We start from the raw sequence: 20,392 nt of genomic DNA on the forward strand, positions 1-20,392 counted from the left end.
AGTGAAGTTGGGGCAGGTGAATGGCTAGAGATTTTGACTGGACATTAAATTCTGTTTCAGTCTTTTTTTCCCCTTGCTATTCTAGATTTCGATATTGCAGTTGCAAGCTCTGATCCTATTTAGATTGCTGGTCCTTATTACATTGCCTGACCATCTATTCCAACTCTGGAAGCTTTTAAAAATTATTTTTCACTAGGGTTGTGTGGTTGGTTGAATAATGCTCCCACCAAAGATGTCCACATTCTAATCCCCGGAATGTATAACTGCCACCCCCATCCCCCTAAGGAGATTAACATTTAGTGTAGGGAACAAAATACAGACATACAAAAAGATCAGGAAACAGCATTAGGCAATAGGTGATCCAACACCAAGGCAAAGAGTACAATAACAGATATATGGAAGTTTAGAGAATGTACATCAGTACAAATCCGAGGTGTAAAGGAAAGCTTCATGTAGCAGGTGGAACCTGAATGGTCTCTTCAAAATGAATCCAAAACACTAATTCGAAAAAACTATATGGAGCCCTATGTTTATTGCAGTGCTATTCACAATAGCCAAGATATGGAAACAACCGAAATGCCCATTGATAGATGATTGGATAAAGAAACGTGTACATTTATACAATGGAGAATTACTTGGCTATAAAAAAGAATAAAATCTTACCATTTGGAACAACATGGATGGACCTTGAGAATATGATGCTAAGTGAAATAAGTCAGACTCAGAAATACAAATACCCTCTGATCTCAATCTAAAGAACAGAGTAAGTGAGCGAACAAAACAGAGATAGACTCGGAGATACACAACAAGAAGCTGTTGGTTGCTAGATGGGAGATGAGAGGGGATGGGGAGAAAGTGAAGGGAATAGAAAGAGCAAATTAGGAGACACAACATAGTCATGGGGATATGAAATACAGTATGGGGAATATAATCAACAATGATGTAAAGATTATGTAGGGTGCCAGATGGGCACTGGACTTATCAGGGGGATCACATCATAGACTGTGTAGATGCCTGACCACTGCGCTGTACGCCTGAAGCTGAAGGGGAATAATACTGTATGTCAACTATAAGAAAAAAAAAGAAAAAAATATATACATAGTCACGGGAGGTGGAGTATAGCATGAGGAAGATAGTCAATGGTATTGTAACAGCTATATAAGATGTCAGAGGGGTAGTAGCTTGGGGGTGGGGAGGTTATTACTTTGTGAGGGGTGTAAATGTCTAACTATTATGTTGCTTTGTACACCCGAAACAACACCAAAAAATTTAAAAACCAAAAAAACAAAAGAAAACCACACACACACAAACACACACACACACAAGAAAAAAATGAATAAGATTGAAGTTACAGGATTCTTAAGGTGTGACAATTGTCATACATAAAATCGATATGTATGGGAAGCTGGCTAGTAAAGAGCAGTGACGAGAAGCAAAGGAAGGTATGTTTAGATAAGGAGCATGGATCCAGGCTACAGCAAGACCTGAGAGTCAGGCCTCTGAGGGAGGAGTCAGGTCAAGACAGTGGGCAGGTCCATAATTTGACATTTCTTTCTTTCTTTTTTTTTATTAGCTTTATTAGCTTTTTATTAGCTTTATGTATAACAATTGTCACACCTTAAGTATCCTGTAACTTCCATCCAATCTTATTCATTTGTTTTCTTTTGTGTGTGTGTGTGTGTGGTTTTCTTTTGTTTTGTTTTTCTGGGTTTTTTTTTTTTTTTTTTTTGGTGTGGCTTCAGATGTACAAAACAATGTAATAGTTCGACATTTACACTCCTCACAAAAAAACTGGAGGTGGAACTACCTTATGACCCAGCAATTCCAACCTTAGGTATCTATCCAGAGAAATCCAAACTGCTAATTAGAAAAAAATATATGCACTCCTATGTTTATTGCAGCACTATTCACAATAGCCAAGATATAGAAACAAATGAAATGCCCTTCGGTAGATGACTGGATTAAGAAACTGTGGTACATGTATCCAATGGAGTATTACTCGGCCATAAAAAAGAACGAAATCTTACCATTTGCAACCATATGGATGGATGTAGAGAGCATTATGTTAAGTGAAATAAATCAGATGGAGAAAGACAAATACCATATGATCTCCCTTATATGTGGAATCGAAAGAACAAAATAAATGAGCAAACAAATCATAATTTGACATTTCTTCAAACAAATATTCTTTACTCGCTTCACATTTACTAGAGGAAGAGACTGAGAACTGTGTGATTATAGAACTACTGTAGAAAGAAGACTCCTGTTGGGCATTCTTCACTTAGCAAAATAAAAGCCCGGTGATGAACCGGACTTCTCGTCTTCAGATGATTGTTTAGTGACCATCTGCACAGAACGAATAACTGTTAATTTACGTGGTAAAAGGAACTTGCAGATGTGATTAAATTAAGCATATTGAGATAGGAAGATTATCTTGGATTATCTAGGTGGGGCCAATGTAATCCCAAGGGTCCTTATATGAGACAGGCAGAGGGAGATATGACTACAGGAATAGAAGATGTGACTATAGGAAGAAGAGATTGTAGTGACATGAGGAAGGAGTCATGAGTTAAAGTAGTCAGGCAGCATCCATAAGCTAGACAAGCTAGAAAACAGATTTTTTCCTAGATTCCAGAAGAAACTAACCTCTTATCTTGAATTGATCCCAATAAAATAGGTTTCATCTTTTGGGCCATCAGAACCAGGAATAGTGCTGGGCCCTTGCAAACTGCAAACAGAAATCCTCAGTTGTAGGAAATAGTCCCAATAATTATTTGATAATTTCCTCTCCTCCATTTCCTGTCCTCTCTGGGATCTTATTGATGCAATAATGTACCTCCTAAATTGACCTTTTAATGTTTTTTTATCTTTTCTCTTCTTTATCCATGCTTGTCTTTTTATTCTACTTGTTTAGCAATGCGTTTATTCTTTACTATCTTATCTTTCTAATAAACACACAAATTAGATATACACACATTGACATATGTGCACATGTGTACACACACACACACATTTCTGAAGGGTTTTTTTTTTTGTCCTCTGGTTATTTTTTTACATCACCTTGTTCTATTTTCATGAATGAGTAATGCAATATCTTCCTGTATTTCTTTGAGGATAGCAATAATAGATTGCTTTGTCTTAGCTTTGAAATGTTTTCCTGTTCTGAATATTTTTTCCTGTATCTTTTAGGTGAGAGGATTTCATTTATTTTCATATGTCAGGATAATTACTTAAATATGAATTGAGAGCTCTGTGGGCACGAGCAAGCCTTGTGAAATGGTGTGTTCTATTCTAAGGTGATTGTGTGGAATCTCGATGTTTATTTAAAGGTTATCCACTAAATCAATACCTATTGTGACACTGTCCAAGAAAAGGGTGTGTGTATTTGAAGAGGGAAATGGGATGTGTGAATGAAAGTCTAAATCTTCTGTATACAGAATTCCAGACAATCATCTAATTTTCAACCCTGTTACTCATACGACCTTCTGCTGTAGCTGGTACCTCCAAATCTGAGCTTTTCAGGGATCTGCAAAGAAAATTGATTCACTTCTTGCTGTTACTCTTCTCTGTAGACATTTCAATGTAAGCTCCCTGGTCTCTGCTAAGTCACCTACCACTCTGCTATCCGTCTTTGAAAAATGTGTGACATCATTATCTGTTGCCTCCTCCGCCATTCTCTTTGTCTTTGTGGATTTATACTATTTCCATTCCTGTGTACCATAATTTTAGTGAAATTTCAAGGAGTAGAAATAAACACAAGAGTTCAATCTGCTATGATTTACTGAAAGTTGCTCATTAAATATTTGATGAATAAATGAGTAGAAAACCAATACATAGTGAAATGATTAAATATTATGAAGACATACAGCTGTTTTCTGACGATGGCACCTGATACATTTCACGTATTTTAAGTTTTTAGTCTTTAAACAGTATAAGACTGACTGAGAGATACTAACAATAGGCATGTTATCAGGGAAACATTATGTGTAGTTATCTAATTGTAAGCTCTTTCTACAGATGAACTTTGAGTCACACAAATTTGCCTCTGAACCAAAATATTTGGTACTACTAATTTTTATACAAATAGAAACCTTATGAAGAACAGAAGGCAGATATTAGTAACCCCATCTTAGATATCAGGAAACAGAATCCAAGAGTTAGAGCAATCTACTAAATGTTGCATGTCAAGCCAATGGTATAGAAATTGGAACCAAGTATTCCAAAGTTTTAGTTTCTTAACTCTCAATATACCCTGAAATCTCTCAGGAGACCAGATGTGGCTGCAGTGATTTTACTTGCATCATGATTAGCATTTCCCCAAAGGAATAAGCAATAAATTAATACGCCAGAGTGGTGGAAATATTGAAGGTAATTTTATTTATTTTTTAAAATGTTATAATGATATTTTAATTTCATTTAACATAAATTGACTGACTTATCATTTTTATTAAAATATTAACATTTTTGTAATTAAACTTTGCCACACTGCTGAAACTATTCCTATTATAATTAATGTTAAAATGCATCCCCCTTCAAAAGGATGCTATATTTAGACCCCAATTACCACATTATTAAATGTAATATATATTTACCCAAATATATGTTACATGATGATTTGTATCATACATATATATTACATATATGATTTGTAACTAAAATCATAAAATATTTAGTGGTTTCAATAGGAGCTACTTGTATCAAATGAATTAATAACATGTCTTTTAAGGGTCTTTTATTTCTATTTTTAAAATAGATTTTCTTCTTGTTATTTATATCATCTGAGCACTATTATTTCATTACATCATATGGCCATTTGTGACTAAAATAGAAGGTGACGTGATATGCTCTGACTCTTAGGCTAGACTTCATTTGTATAATGAGCTAAATGGGTCTCCCAAGGCTGGTAACTCTAGTCATTTCCTCAACCTGCTACTCAGAACTTTCCAGGCAAACACAACAGAGGTGCAAAAAGGAGAGAACATTATGGCCTTAAAAACACAGTAGGGTAGGTTCCTTTTGCTTTGGGAAATGTTTTTAGTTATTAAAAGACATAGCACAGAGTGGCAGAACAAAGCTAAAATTCATTTTTGAAATGTAAGGGAGAGAATGAAATAAAATAACATCATTGTTTAACAAATGCCTTCATTTATACACTGCATTACTTCTGCTGTGCCATTACTACAATTATTAGCTTATTTTATTCAATCATTCATTTAACAAATATTTCTTGGGCATCTGCTATGATCTAGGCACCATAATAAGCATTGGGAATTTGGTGCTGAAGAAAACGATACGTAGTCTCTATCTTCATGAATATTACATTATAATAGGGAGACTAATGAGAAACAAGCAAACTATTAAACAAGATAGACTCAGAGGATGGTAAGTGCTATGAAAACAATAAATCAGATTAAGAAAATGGAGAATCACTTTCAGGGGAAGGGGCTATAATTTTTGATAGAACGATCTTGGAAGATCTATGAGGAGATGAGATTTGAGCATATCTGAATAATGATAAGTTATCAGCTATGCAAAGACCTTGGAGAAGGGCTATTCATGAACGAAGAACATACACAAAAGACACCACCAGGAATAAATTTTGTATGTTTGGAGGACAGCAAGAAAGCCACAATGGCTAGCAGATAGTGAGTGGGAGGTAAAGTAGGAGATGGAATCAGACAGGGAGTCAGATTATATGGGACTTCTAGGTCATAGTTAGGACTTGAAATTTGATTCTAAAAATGATTGATGACATTAGAGGAGTTTGAACAATGAAATGGATTCACATAACGTTTGAAAGGGTAATTTTGGTGTCTGTATTAAGGGAGTAAAACTAAAAGTATCAAGATAATTGAGGAGCCATTTGTAGTATTACAAGTGAGAGATGAAGGTGGCTTGGATCAGGGTAGTAGTGATCCAAGTGGTAAGAAGAGGGAATATCAGTAATGGAAGGTACAGCTGACAGGACTTTCTGTTTGTTTTTAGGTTTTTTGAGAACACAGGAAACGAGGCAACATGTGTGAATTAAGAACAAACTGAAAAAAAAAAAAGAACAAACTGAAAAACTGATATATTTTCCATCTTCGGTCAAGTTACAAGACTAGCATTTGAAAGAAATACAGAAAACTTTTTCTGCACTTCATCATGTCATTTAAACAGATGTCTCATAATCTCACAGCTAAGATAAAGATATGCAAACTAGGTGCTTGTACAGTTGGGCAGATTAATTACTGGTGAACAACTATGTCCAGATGGTTCTGATTAAAGAAAGAATGACACCATAGGGCAAGGTTTCTCGTGGCATGATGTAGGACATTAGCTTTGGCCTGGTCCTGGTTAGTGATGTAATCAATGATAAAAATGAAGCTACAGAAGTAATACTGATTAGTTTTATGGATGACAGGCAAATGGGATTATATTAGATGACTATATATATACATTTTTGATGCGTTTTATCATACTGAATTATGTAATTACATGTACCTATGCTTCCCTTTATGATTTCTTGGTGTCCTGTGTTGTTTGAAAGGCTCAGCAAAATTATTGTTTTAAACCACACATTGTTTTCCAGCATTTTATTGTTTGTATTTTAGTGGAAGTACAAAGGTAGTGATTATAGCTCTGTTTTCTTTTCCCAAATGATTAGTCACTTTTACCAACACCATTTATTAAGAAATTAGTTTCCCTCAGTGATTTGAAATGCCACTTTCATCATAATCTAAATTCCTATATGTATAGTTAGATATATGTCTGGATGATTTATTCTGTTCCATTTATCTGTCTGTTTTTGTGCGTGTGCTCATGATTTAAATATTGAGACAGGATCCTGGGATAAAACTTTTCCATCTGTCGATGTAGCCTAAATGAAAAGACACAGATTGTTTCCGTTGTGCAGTGAAGCAGAAGATCTAACCCTACCACAGAGGTACTGAAAACAGAGTCACTATTATTGCGACTTAACCTAAAACAAGTACTTGACAAGAGTCAGAAGGCCTGGGTTATAACTTGTGCTGGTGGAGAACAGCAGGGAGATGAGGGGGGTGCAAGACGAGAAAGGGATAAAAGTTGAGGACAGCATCTGAAGGAACTTATTCGTGCTAAGGAGTTTGCTCTTCATCTTATTGACAGTAGGAAACCTTTGACACATTTAAAGGTAGGTACTGACTCAGTCAGAACTGTTTTAGCATGGTTATTCCAGTGGCAGAGTAGAGCACTGAGACTGAATAAAGATAACATTGTAGGATAAAAGTTCTGTGTATAGATCTGTGTGTGTGTGTGTGTGTGTGTGTGTGTGTGTGTGTTAATGTGTGTGTGCGTGTTCAGCATACTCTTAATAGGAAACCAAAATATTTTGCTTATCTAGTCATTAAGTGACTTCAGCCAATTTTTTTTTCTGTCTTTGCCCATGGAATTAGTTACCTCTTCTGAGAATGGTGCTTTTGACTTTAGGAGGTTTTTTTTTTTTTTTTTTTTTTTTTAAATGTGAGCCAATCTGGCAACTGTTAAAAGTAAGTTTTTTTGGCAAAGGAGAACATACTTCTTTTTGGCCAGAGTTACCTTTTGTTCTGTTGTCTGATCCAAGAATCAAACAAAGTGTCAGGAAAATCCTTAAGGGATTTTTATAGCATGGTGGGCTTTCACTCCAATAGTGCCCTGAAGGAAACCTGTTTGAACAGGAAATTTGAAATGCCTTTCAAAGGGGAATGCTTTTTCACAGCTAAATGTCAAGTCAAAAAAAAAAAAAATGCTTTCTTATCTTCATATTCCCAAGGCATCAATATTGGAAAGATTTTCTTTTTAAGGTCTCTATCTAGAAGGCAAAGAGCACAATTATAAGTTAGGATAGGATATGTATAAATTACATATTGAAAAACTCTCAAAACATGAGTTTTATTTTGGATAAAGTTTGTAACATATGCTTTTATTGCCACTTCAACATTGCTTATTTTAATTTCAAGACTGTAGTATTTAACTAAATTATTTATTCTAGCCTTAAAAGAAACAGTATTAAAACTTTGGTTTCAAATATAAGTTAGAAAAAAAAATACTTTCAAAAGTAAAGATTTTGCTTTTGAAAAGTATTGTGGTTACCAGAGGGTAAGGGGGTGGGGGGTGGGTGACAAGGGTAAGGGGGATCAAATTTATGGTGATGGAAGGAGAACTGACTCTGGGTGGTGAACACACCATGGGATTTATAGATGATGTAATACAGAATTGTACACCTGAAATCTATGTAAATTTACTAACAATTGTCACCCCAATAAATTTAATTAAAAAAAAAAAAGAAAAGAAAAGTATTGTGATACACAGCCTTTAAAATAGGTCCCCAAATGTAGCTGGTGGAAAATAAAAGACATGAGTGGGGAAAAGGCAGGTGAGGCTTTGAAGTTCTGGGAAGAAGGAAGCTTTGAACAGCTGCAAACAGCACAAATACCCTCACCCAAATCAGCATTCACTTTCATGTGCAATATCCTCCCCTTGAGCGAGGAAGTAATGATTCACTTCTCACAGATACAATATGACAGGAGTTATGGTATGCCACTTCTGAGATTAAGCTGTTAAAAGATTGTAACTTTTGGCTTAGGTGCTTTCTCTCACTCTATTTTGTATCAGTTACACTGAGGGAAGACAGCTGCTATATCGTGACGTAGCCCTCTGGAGAAGCTCATGGTTCCAAATAACCAAGTTCTGCCAACAACCATGTGAGTGAGCTTGGAAATGAATTCTTTCCTTCCCAGGGGAACCTTCAGATGTGACCCCAGCCCTAGCTGACTCTTTGACTACAACCTTACAAGAGACTTAAGCCGCAGACATTTTGAGGTATTTGTTTTCTCAACCTATTAACTTTTGAGTTAATTTATTACACAACAGTAGATAACTAATACACTGACTTCTATCCTTAAGATAGTTGACAATTCTATTTTACTGTTCATTTTCTCAAACTGCCATTTTCTCTGTGTCAGAGATAGAGAGAATGGATCCTCCTGATTCATACTCAGGTTTGGTTATGAAACAGACCCAATAGTACTCAAAAATCTTCCCTGTATTATTAATGTGCTTTTAAAAATCACATCTTGTTAAGAAAATAATAGTGAAATAATACTGATGGAAACAAAAAATGCCACTCTTCTTTACATTACCATGACAAAGGCAAACATTTGTGAATCATATACCTGAATTTTCCTTTCCCCATGTAAAAGAGACTGTTAATGCTCAATGATAACCATATTTACTTTTATATTTCCCAGCCTCCTTTCAGTTAGATTGTCCATGCGACTAGATTTGGCCATTTGAATGTGAGTGGAAGTCTTCAGTGTCACATACAAGCCAAAGTTAAAGGATCTGGTATGCTTTCCCCAAAACGGCTCATAGCTTCCCAGTGGCTGTTTGATGGCAGGGTAAGAAAGAGCCCCAGGATAGAAGCAGCCTGAGTCGCTTAGTCAGTGCTTACCAGAAAAGTTCCTAGCTTGCAACTGACTTGTCCAAGAGCAGGTAATATTTGTTGCAGCAATATTTCCAACCCTATCTTGATTCACACCACCCCTAAACCCTATCCACTCACTTCAATCTTGTAAGAAAGGATCCTTTGTTACTCTAACATTAAAATTGTCTAAGCATTGGAGATTTCTGGTCAAGATGGTGCAGTAAGTAAGTACTGTGCTTGCCTCCTCTCATGACCACCTCAAAATTACAACTAAACTACAGAAGAGCCATCACTGAGAATCACCTGGAGTCTAGCTGAACAGAAGTGCTACAAATAAGGATATAGTGAAGAAGCCACATCAAGACTGGTAGGATGGATGGAAACACAGAATGGGTTGGTCCCACACTCATGTGTGGCAGTTCAAAATTGACAGGGATATCTGCTGTGGAGGTCCCCCTTGAGGAGCAAAGGGTCCCAGCCCCACACCAGGCTTTCCAGGCCAGGATTCCAGTGGCAGGAAGAGAAGTACCCAAAACTTCTGACTGTGAAAAACAGTAGAGAGAGTGGCTGAACGAGACAAGTGTGTCTGGAGTCCCAGGAGCTCCTCTTAAAGGACTCACATGTGGACTTACTCACTGACAGACTCAGTTGCTCTGAGCTCCAGCCCGGGGGCAGCAACTCAAAAGGCACCGGGGACATTCGGAGAGGAACTGAGTTGTCTGGCTTTAAGGCAAGGGCTGGAGGGGCAGCTTTCTTACAGACAGAAGTGCTGGCAGAATCCACTGTCCTTTTGTAGAGCCCTCCACTGACCCAGCATGCACACATTGTGGCCATAATATCTGAGTCTTCCTCAACCTTCCTAACACCATTTGTCCTGCCCTGGTGATTCCATGAGACCCCACCACTCCCAAATTGCCAGCCCACCTAAGCTGGTTCCAGTAAATTTTCCATCCAAACACGCTGTCTTGGTGCATGCAGCAGGCTTTCCTAAAATCTGTCAAAGGTTCACAAAACCCAAACCAACAGTATCTAGCCTCAGCATGACCTGTACCTCTTGGTCAGAAGCCCCAAGCCTGGCACTAGCAGCAGCCAGGCTTGGTTTGCAGGCTAGCCTATCCCAGGGACCTCAAAGCCCAGTGCAGGTAGTGGCCATTGGAACACTGCTTTGTGGCTCATTCCACATGGCCCTGGGCAGACAATAGGCTGCTGCGAACTTGGCCTGTGGTGGGGAACCTCCCATGAGGACCACAGGATGGCACGTCCACTGGCTGGCTTCAACCTAGCCAGAGCAACACCCGGCTGCCTCCTCAGATGACACTCCAAAAGGACAGTCTGGGCAGGTACCAGAGCCCCGCTAAAGCAAATTCTGCTCCATAGGGTCAGCCCCTGAACAACAGCTCCTCCACTGTAGTCACAGCCAGTGCTCACAACCAGTCAGGCCAAGGGTCAATCCCTTCTACTTACATGCAAACAGCAACCAATGCTCAATTACAACAGCAGGGCTCACACAACATACATGGGACACACCTGGAGCACCTGGCTCAGGTAACGAGGGAGACAGCACCACGGGACCTCACAGGACACTTCCTACATAAGGCCACTCAACTAAGACCAGGAGACAGAGAAGCCCCACCTAGTGCATAGAAACAAGCACAGGGAGGCAGCCAAGAGGGGGAGACAAAGAACATGTTTCAAATGAAAGAACAGAAAAGTGATCCGGAAAAAGAACTAAGCAAAATGGAGACAAGCAACCTACCAGATGCAGAGGTCAAAACACTGGTTATAAGGATGCTGAGTGATCTCAGGAAGAATGTCAACAAAGAGCTAGAAAACATAAAAATGGAGATAGAAAACATAAAATAGAACCACTCAGAAATGAAGAATAGAGGAACTGAAATATAGACTATATTAAAGGGAATCAACAGTAGATTATTAGATGGAGCAGAGTTTTGAATCAGCAGTTTAGAAGATAAAGTCGCATAAACTGCCCAATCAGAACAGCAAAAAAAAAAAAAACAGAATAAAAGAAAAATGAAGATAGTTTAAGGTGCTTCTGGGACAACATCAAGCATACTAACATTCACATCACAGGGATACCAGAAGGAGAAGAGAGACAGCAAGGAACTGAAAACCGATTTGAAGAAATAATGATGGGAAAACATCCCTAATCTGGTGAAGGAAATGAAAATACAAGCCCGGGAGGCACAGAAAGTCTCAAATAAATGAACCCAAAAAGGCTCAGACAAAGAAACATCATAATTAAAATGCCACAGGTTAAAGACAAAGAGAGACTCTTAAAAGCAGCAAGAGGAAAGCAGTTAGTTACCTACAAAGGAGCTCCCACAAGACCGTCAGCTGATTTCTCAACAGAAACTTTGCAGGTCACAAGGGATTGGCATGAAATATTCAAATTGATCAAAAACAAGGACCTACAACCACAAGTACTCTACTTAGCAAAGCTATCACTCAGAATTGAAGAACAGAAGAAGAGTTTCCCAGGCAAGAAAAAGCTAAAGGAGTTCAAGACCACCAAGTCAGTATTACAAGGAATCTTAGAGGGACATCTTTCAGACAAAAAAATAAAAAATAAAAAAATATGAATAATAAAATGGCAATAACTACATATCTATCAACAATTATGTTAGATGTAAATGGTTAAATGTTCCAATCAAAACACATGAGGTGTCTGAATGGATAAGAAAACAATGCTGCCTGTAAGAGACTCACTTCAGATCGAAAGACATACACAGACTAAAAGTAAAAGGATGGAAAAAATTATTTCGTGAATATGGAATTGAAAAGGAAAAACTGGGGTAGTAATACTTATACTAGACAAAAAAGAATTTAAACAAAAGGCTATAACTAAAGAGGGACCCAGTAATCCCCCATCTGGGTATTTATCTCAAGAAACCCAAAATGCTACTTTGAAGGGACATGTGCACCCTTATGCTCATTGCAGCATTATTTACAATGGCCAAGATGTGGAGGCAGCCTGGGTGTCCATTAGTAGAATGGATAAAGAAGAGGTGGTTCATATATACAGTAGAATATTACTCAGCCACAAAAAGAAAATGAAACCTTGCCACCTGCAACAATATGTGTGGACCTAAAAGGTTTTGTGCCGAGTGGAGTAAGTCAGAGAAAAACAAATGTCATGTGATTTCACTTATATGTGGAATCTAAAGAACAAAATGAAGAAGAAACAAAACAGAAACAGACTCATAGATACAGAGAATATTTTGAGGGTTGCCTGATGGGAGGGGAGTTTGGGAACAGGGTTTAAAAGGGGCAGGGATTAAGAAGTACAAAGTGGTAGTTACAAAGTAGTCATGAGGATGTGGGGTATAGCATAAGGAATATAGTCAATAATGTTGCAATTACTACTCCTATGTATGGTGTCAGATGGGTACTTCCTTTTTTTTATCAGGGTGATCCATTTGTAACTTACATAAATGTCTAATCACTATGTTGTACACCTGAATCTAATACAATATTGTGTCTCAATTGTAACTGAATAGTAAAAAAATATTCAAAACATTTTTTCTAAACATTTGCTGTAAGTAATTTGGGCAGTATGTTTCAGTTGCTAAATTGTAGCCAGCAATAAATGCTAAAATGGTTTACATTAAAAAGTGCCTGGAGTTATTCTCTTAAGAGCAGAAGACATCAGATAGGAAAGAGGACAGAGAAGAGAGGAGCAAAAAAAATGGGCTGGAGTTTTTGTTTATTTGGTTTTGGTTTATTTAGAATTACTTGTTCTTACTGTGCAAAACTGAAAGGAATTGTGAATGCTAAGCAGTTATTAGTGATACTTAGTAGAGAGAGGTGTATGAAGATTTTTAGAACATAGTTCTGGGTGATATGTAATATAATTCCCTGTGTCACTTCCTTTAGGGCTTTAGTAAATATTTCCATTGTTCTCCAGTGCTCTTTTGGATTGTGAAATAATTGGCTTTCGAATCAGTAAAGAATCTGGTTACACTCAGGATGTTTTATTGATGACCTACTTTGATCCAGACACTGTGCTAGGAGCTATAGATTCAAAACTGAGCAATATAGATATCATCCTTGCTTACAGAGCAAAAATAGACTTGTCCTTGCCCTCTAGGGGTATACAGGGTCGGGTAAGAGACAGAAATTAAATAATTACAGTACTGTGTGAAAAGCACCATGATAAGAGAAGATGCATAAAAAAAAAAAAAAAAAAAAAAAAAAAGGAAAGATTCCTATCCCAGATGGGCTGACAGACAAAACTTGTAAGGGAAATCACAGGTAAGCTTGAACCAACTATGTGTAGAGAAGCTATAAAGGCAAAGGAGGAGGGGAGTAGGTTAGACAGCTCAGTGGAACTGCTGGTGCCTGGTACATGGCTACTCTTCACAGAACATTTATTTCCGTTACTTCCTGCAGGCTCTCCACAGAGCTCAGACCTGAGTTCATGGAGCAAGGCCAAGGGACCAACCTAAATTACTATGCTATCCTCCTTGAGAATGGTCCCTTCCCCAAAGGCCCATGCAAACCTGCCTCCATGCCCATGCAAACTTAAAAAAAAGACCTCTTGAGTCTACACAATTCAACTGATTCATTTCAATAGACTTCAAGTCTGCCCTATTACCTCCTTAGTCAATCTGAATTCGTACAGTGGGCAAATTGTGGCTGCAAACTGTTACTCTCTCACATACACGCTAAGTATTTGTCTATGATGCTTTATCTTTTATTGTATTAATAAAGTCTAATTTACTTAACTATTTACCTGTTTGGAGACCAATACAGTGTTGCTGACATTTTCCAACTATAATTCACATATTAATGAATGCCTTTAACCCTCTAAGTGCTGTTGCTTTATTTTCTTGCATAAAGCCCTAAGAATTAATTACTGGATTGCTGAATCACAGAAAGAGCATGACTAAGATTGTTCTTGGTCAAGTTGACTCATTCTTTAAAGCACTGATGTCCTTAGCAGTAAAAGGGAAGAAGGATAGGACCTATCTCATAGGAATGTTGTTAAGATTAAGTGAGTTAATGAAGGTACACAGGAGAGTGTCTGGTGCATAGAAAACACTGCTGCAAAGAGAACGCTGTTTACGTGGTCAGAACAGAAGCAAGGAAACCACTTATACTAAGTACAGTCATCCAGATGCGAGTTGATGGTAGCTGGGATTTACAATATAGTGGTGAAATTGGTGAGATGTGTTTGGATTCAAGAAAGAGCTCACATGAAGAACTGAAAAGATTTTAGTGGTGAAAGAGAGGAATCATGATGATTTTGTTTCTGGACTGAGCAATGGAAGTGATACAGTTGCTATATTCTGAAATGAGAAAGATATGAGGGAACAATCAGTAAATTGATTGGAACATGTTAAATTTGAGGTGCGTATCAGGCACCCAAGCAAAGACTTCCAGTAGGCAGCTAGTTATACAAACCAGGTGTTTAGGAAGAGAGCAACAGGCTAGATAATAAATGTAGGCGTCTTCTACCTATAGATTTTATTTAAAGCCATGCAACTGACATGACACCAAGGGAGTAAGGGAAGATACAAAAGGCAAGAGGTGCGAGGACTGAGCTCTGGGCCTCTCCAAAATTCACTGTGCAGGGAGATGAGGAGAAACCAGCGATGGAGATTGAGAAGGAGAGACTGGTGAGATAGGAGGAGAATCAGGTAAGTGTAGCATCACAAAAACTTTGGGAAACAAACATTTCACTCTGGAGTTTGATTGTGAATGCTTTGGGAGAGGCTCTAGGCTCTCAAGATAGGGAACATGTTGATAGGGAGATGTTGTGGTTTGAAGAAGAGAGTCTAGACTCTTAAGTCAGAGAGATTTGTATTTGAATACAAGTTATACTACTTACCAGATATGTTACCTTGGGCAAGTCACTAAAACTCTGCCTACTTCGTTTTTCTCATGCAGCAAGTGGACATAATAACAATACATAGCACACAGACAGTGTAGTTGTGAAGACTAATGAGATAATTCACACAGAGCAGAACACATAGCATAGCACAGGGTACACAGCAAGCATTAAAAAAATACAGACACATTATTTTACTAGTAGTCATTGTTATTCTTAGTATAGTCCATTTTATTCTAGAGTTGTGAATAGTGAATAAAATTGTCACATTCTTAGGAGTGTGTGGCACATTACAGGTCATGAAGAAATAATATGTGTATAGACACAAGCACGAATATATGCACTTTTATAAAACTCTTGAGGCAATGTCTGGGTAAGCAACAACTGTGAAAAATTATAATGACTGACAAGTCGCTTGTGTGCTAACCACAATTCTAAACAACTTACGAAGGTCAGACATTTAAGTTCGTGAACTTGTTGCAATGATGTTGCTAACCTTTTTTGATATCAGAGGGATTATTCATTATGAATTTGAACCAACTAGACAAACAATTAACTAAGTTTATTAGTTGGAAGTACTGAAAAGCCCGTGTGAAAAAGTTAGACAACCTGAACTTTTCTCTAATAATTCATGGCTCTTGCATTGCGACAATGCACCAGCTCACACGGCACTGTCTGTGAGGGAGTTTTTAGCCAGTAAACAAATAACTGTATTGGAACACCTTCCCTACTCACCTGATCTGGCCCCCAGTGACTTCTTTCTTTACCCAAAGATAAAGGAAGACATTTTGATGACATTCAGGACATCCAGGGTAATAATGACGACAGCTCTGATGACCATTCCAGAGAAAGAGTTGCAAAATTGCTTTGAAGGGTGGACTAGGTGCTGGCATCAGTGCTTAGCTTCCCAAGAGGAGTACTTCGAAGGTGACTGTAGCGATACTCAACAAGGAGGTATGTAGCACTTTTTCTAGGATGAATTTGCGAACTTAATTTCCTGACCTCGTACATGTAAACACTAGATTAATCACTTTAACAGCTCTTTGAGGAAGTCAATATTGCTCCTTATCCCAGAGGAAGAAACGCAGGCAAAAAAAGGTTGAATCCTTTGTCCAATTTCATCAGGCTAGCATGACTTCAATCCAATGTTCTGGCTCCAGAACCATGCTCTTACCACCTAAGCTGTAGTGCACCTCAGTAATAATGTCAGCATTAATAACAAGCTGTGGGTATCAAAACAATAATGGGTAAACTTTCAAAGGTGGAAGGTGGTTGTGATTATGGCAGCCAGCTTGTTCATCATTGTAATACTATCATTGGGGATCATCTTTGTACATTCTGGTCCAGTAAATGCTCCCTTCTTGAAAGGGCTGTCCATTAACACAAACTTCTGCTGAGATCCCAGACCCTGTGAGCAATGAATCCTTGTCTTAACATGAAAAGTAGCCTTCTGCTCATTGTTTTTATTCCTTTCTTGATTTTTCACTGAGAGCTCTTTGTTTACATGCTATGGATCTCAGATTTCCACCTCTGCTTATACATTTCATAGTAATCATCTAATGATCCCTAGACATAATAGAAAATTCTTTTTCACTGAGTATTGTTGGAAGTCTTCAGAATGCGTGATATCTTGTCTGTTTTGTTTTATGTTTAGAATTTCTTCTAATTTTTCTGTTGCAGTTTATTGTACACTGCTTTATGAAATTAGAATTACTTCACCAATGTTATAATTTATGTTCTGTGTATAGTTTGTACCTAGGAAAGGGGTGGGGGGTTCTTTCTGCACTAATAATAAACCCATTGACCAGGTAAATGTATACATTTTGCAACATTTGTAGTATATTTTTCCAAACCAAAAAAAAAATTAAAAATCCTTAACACAGTTTTAATACATGTACAACTTTTGAGTTACAGTTCATGATAAAAAATCCAAAAACATTTGCCAGTAATGTGCTTTCTTTCTCTAAATATTCTATGGCAGTACTAATGAGGTCATGGAAAATTAGAAGGAAGTTAATGAGTATTCAAAGATTTATTGAGGAAGGAACTATATTTAATATACACTAACTATATGCTCTTTTCTTCCCTTGAAAATATTGGATAATTCAGGCCAAATGTAAATACCACGCTAAAACTTATTTTTAACCCATATGTTACAACTATGCCATTGTCTTTCCTTTTCTTAAACAGAAAGAAAACGAAATAGAAGAAAACCTTCCCTAACTACTTCACTGAGGAATTGCAGTGTCTTTGTTTTTTTTTGTAGCTTTATTGATGTATAATTCACAAAATTGTGTATCTCTAAGGTGTACAATGTAATGGTTTGATATATGTATACATTGTGAAATGATTACCACAAACAAGTTAATTAACACATCTATCACCTCACCTAGTTATGTTTTGTGTGTGTGTGTGTGTATGTTTGTGTGTGTGTTAAGAACACTTCAGATCTACTTTCTAGACTATTTCAAGTATACAACACAGTATTATAAACTATAGTCATCATGCTGTCCATTAGACTCCCAGAACTTACTCATCTTACAGTTTGTATCCTTTGACCAACATCTCATTTTCCCCACATCCCAGTCCCTGGCAACCACCATTCTACCCTCTATTTCTATGAATTTGACTTTTTTTTAACAAAAGATTCTCTATATAGGTGACACCATACAGTATTTGTCTTTCTCTGTCTCATTTCACTTAGCGTAATGCCCTCAAGTTTCACCCATGTCATCACAAATGGAAGAATTTCTTGCTTTCCATCTCTGAATAATATTCCATTGCATATATACCACACTTTATTATCCGTTTATCTGTTAACAGTTAACAGATATAATGTTTCTATATCTTGACTATTATGAATAACACTGCAATGAACATGTCAGTGCAGGTATCTCTTCAAGATACTAATTTCATTTCCTTTTGATATATACTCAGTAATGGGATTGCTGGATTATATGGTAGTTCTATTTTTAATTTTTTGAGGAACCTCCATACTGTTTTTCAGAGCAATTTTCACCAACAGTGCACAAGGTTTGCAATGTTTTTATAATTAATGCTAGGGAGAATTGGCTATAACAGATTTTGAGGGGCAGACTGCAGCCAGGGGTTGTGAAAGAACTCAAAACTTGGAGTCTGTTCCTGACTCTTCCTCTAACTGAGTTGGTGACTTGAGTCAAATTCCTTCACTTCCCTTGGCCTCAGTCTTCCCATCCACTAAAGAAAACAAATAATTAAAGTAGCTGAGTGTTTTTTAAAATCATTATTTGATAGTGGGGCCAATGGCTTTTAAGCAATGACTTCTCACATTATAAATAGCTAAAATTGGAGTCCCTGAGTTCATTCAGTGGAACTCTTGTACCTTGTAGAATTACAACAGAAGTAGTAGTAATTTAAAGGCTGACATTTGATCATCCATTTGACAAACGTTCACTGAGTAAATATTGATGTACTATGAGTCAGACATTACTGTAGGTTCTGAAAAAATAATGATAAGCAGAATAAAGTCTGTGTTTTCAAAGAACTTATTTTCCATTTGAGATCATACTCAAAACTGCTGTGAGCTTTGTATTGTTGATTGAACTAGCACTAATTTCCTTGGCATCTTTGCCCCATTGGATACTATTCTCCCCCATACTGTGCTCTAATCACACTGGCTGATTCAGTCTCTTTACTCATTATGGATATCATATTTCAAATTTCTATTCAAGATTCAGTCTTGGTAGATTGTATGTTTCTAAGATTCTATCCATTTCTTCGTGGTTATCTAAGCATGCCATTATGGAAAATCATCAAATCACAAAGGAAGCTAGCAAAAAAGGAAAAAAAGAACAAAGAATCACAAAACACTTAACAAAATGGCAATAGTATGCCTTTATATATCAATAATTGCTCTAAATTAAAATGGACTAAATTCTCCAAAAAAAAATAAAAATAAAATAAAGACATGTAGAGGCTGAATGAGTTAAAAAAACAACAACAACAACAACTCAACTATATACTGCCCACAAAAGACTCACTTCAGCTTTAAAAACACACATACTCAAAGTGAAGGGATTGGAATAGATATTTCATGAAGATGGAAAACAAAGTGAGAAGGTATAGCTATACTTCTATCAGACAAAATAGACTTTATGGCAAAAAGTATAACAACAATTCTGGACAAGACGCCAGGGTAGATAAATGCTGTGTTTACCTCCTCCCATGACCACATCAAAATTACAACTAAACTACAGAACAACCATCATTGAGGATCACCTGAAATCTTGCTGAACAGAAGTTCTACAAAATAGGACATACAGAAGAAGCCACATTGATCCTGGTAGGAGGGGCAGAGATGTGGAACATGCTGGTCCCATACTGGCACGTGACCACTAAATATCAGGAGGGATATATTGGCTGCAGTGGTTCTCCCCAGAGGAGTGAGAGGTCCCAGCCCCACACCAGGCTCCCCAGCCCATGGTTCCAGTGCCAGGAAGAGAAGTCCCCATAACTTCTGGCTGTGAAAACCAGCAGAGATTGTGGCTGAGTGAGACAAGGGTGGCTGAAGTCCCAGGTGCTTCTCATTAAGTACCCACACATGGACTTACTCGTTGAGGGACTCACATGCTCTGAGTTCCAGCAGCTCAGGGCCAGCAGCTCAAAAGGAGCCAGAGACATATGAGGAAGAACTGAATTGTCTGGCTTCAGGGCAAGAACTAGAGGGGCAGCTTTCTCCCAGATAGAACTGCTGACAGAAGCCATTGCTCCTTTGTTGAGCCCTCCGCCCACCCAACCAGCATGCAGAGGCAGCTGCCATATCTGAGTCTCCATCAACCTAGCTAACCCAGAGTGCCCCACCCTGCTTATTCTCTAAGAACCCACCCATCTTTTTATTTATTTAAGGCCCTTGAGAATAAGCGCCTTATTCTCTAAGGCCCACCCATCTTTTGGGCCTACCCAAGTAGTTTCCAGTGGCCTTTTCATAGAAATGGCCTGTTTGTCTCATGTGGTGGACTATCTTAAAATCTCTCAAAGGGTCACAAATCCCAAAACAAGCAGCATTTATCCTCGGCATATTCCTTACCTCTTGCTAAGCAGCCCCAAGCCTGGCACTAGGGGCTGCCAGCCTCAGTTCA

This window comes from Rhinolophus hipposideros (assembly GCF_964194185.1).
Source record: "Rhinolophus hipposideros genome assembly, chromosome: X".
Taxonomy (NCBI): domain Eukaryota; kingdom Metazoa; phylum Chordata; class Mammalia; order Chiroptera; family Rhinolophidae; genus Rhinolophus; species Rhinolophus hipposideros.